Here is a 1,842-nt window from a genome sequence, read left to right as displayed (position 1 = left end):
TAATTATTCATATTATTCATATTTTTTTTATTAGTTTAAACTTTTGAAAAAAGTAGATTCATGACAGATTTATTTACTACTAGTTCTAGTATAGTATTTATTCGTAAGAGTAAAGTATCGTTTTTGTTCTCAACGTTTGGGGAAGTTATTTCNTCAGTATAATAGCACCAATAAAAAATGAAATAAAATTTATGTAAAATTAAAAGAAATTTTTGTGTGAAAGAATGTGTTAGAGATATAATTATTCATATTTTTTTTATTAGTTTAAACTTTTGAAAAAAGTAGATTCATGACAGATTTATTTACTACTAGTTCTAGTATAGTATTTATTCGTAAGAGTAAAGTATCGTTTTTGTTCTCAACGTTTGGGGTAAGTCCCAAAGTTATTTCTAACGTTTCAATGGTCCTATTTAAGTCTCTAACGTTTCAAAATTGACTCAATGTTGTCTTGCCATTAGGGATCCGTTAACAGAATTGGCGGCGGGACAAAATTGAGACGATTTTGAAATGTTAGGGATCGGACTTAAATAGGACGAAAACGTTAGGGACAAAAACGATACATAAAAATAATTTTAATTTAATTTTATCTTTCAATAATATTAATTTTTTACTGTACATAGTATTCAATTATTTTTCAATTACATCTAAATAAAAAACTTAATCATATTACTTTCATTTTAAATAAATTTATTTTTTATAATTTTAAAGAATTTTGATACATTAAAGACAAAAAGTATAATTTATATTTTATTGTATATATATTATTTTTTTCTTTTCTTCAAGTTTATGTACTAGTCATTCTACAAACATTTCATGATAACTAAAAATCTTTAAGAGTAAAATTATAAAAAAATTAATTTATTTAAAATAACAGTAATATGATTAACTGTAATTTACTTAGATGTGATTAAAAAATAATTGAATACTATGTATAGTAAAAAATTGATATTATTGAAAGATAAAATTAAAATTTATTTCTATGTATCATTTTTGTCTCCAACGTTTTCGTCCTATTTAAGTTCTTAACGTTTCAAAATCGTATCAATTTTGTCCCGCCGTCAATTCTGCTAACGGATCCCTAACGACAGGACAACATTGAGTCAGTTTTGAAACGTTAGAGACTTAAATAGGACGATTGAAATGTTAGGGATAACTTTGAGACTTACCCCAAACGTTGAGGACAAAAACGATACTTTACTACTCTTATTCATAATAATGTGATGGACGGAAAATATAGTTGATGATCTATTTCTTGATCATTAATTTTGAGAAGGATGGAAAACCAAATGTATGTGGAATATGTCTTCAAGTGCTCATGTTCCTTTTTAGGTTGAATTAAAAGCCGTACTGTGAGGCCGAAAATGGGAATACTCTCTGACTATATTGTCAGCCATGAAGCAATACGAACAAAATTAAAATGAAAATAAAGTGAATTGAAGGGCATGAAAAAGAAATAACATACTAGTGTTCCATGAGTTTGCAAAGTGACGAGGCATGTTCACTTTGAAGTCTTATAATGATATCGTTTCATCACAAGTCAGAGCCCATATATATATGCCATCAACTAAAGTCGTCTAAAGCTGAGGAGCCATATATAATATTTCCATTAGAGGAACACAAAAGAGGTCCTCCATCATCCATATGTTTGTAGTAAAACAAGTAATAATGTCTTTCATTATTATTATATATTCAATTTATTCCTAGCTATATAACTATATCAAAAATATTTGATAATCAAAGAAAATCAGCCAAAAACGAGACATACGAAGTATATGGTGATGATAGTTGAATGGATAGTATGAGAAAAGTTATACGGTCAACAATTTAATTTATACTAGTCAA

This window comes from Arachis ipaensis, chromosome B01, assembly GCF_000816755.2.
Source record: "Arachis ipaensis cultivar K30076 chromosome B01, Araip1.1, whole genome shotgun sequence".
NCBI lineage: Eukaryota > Viridiplantae > Streptophyta > Magnoliopsida > Fabales > Fabaceae > Arachis > Arachis ipaensis.
This window is presented reverse-complemented; position numbering follows the sequence as displayed.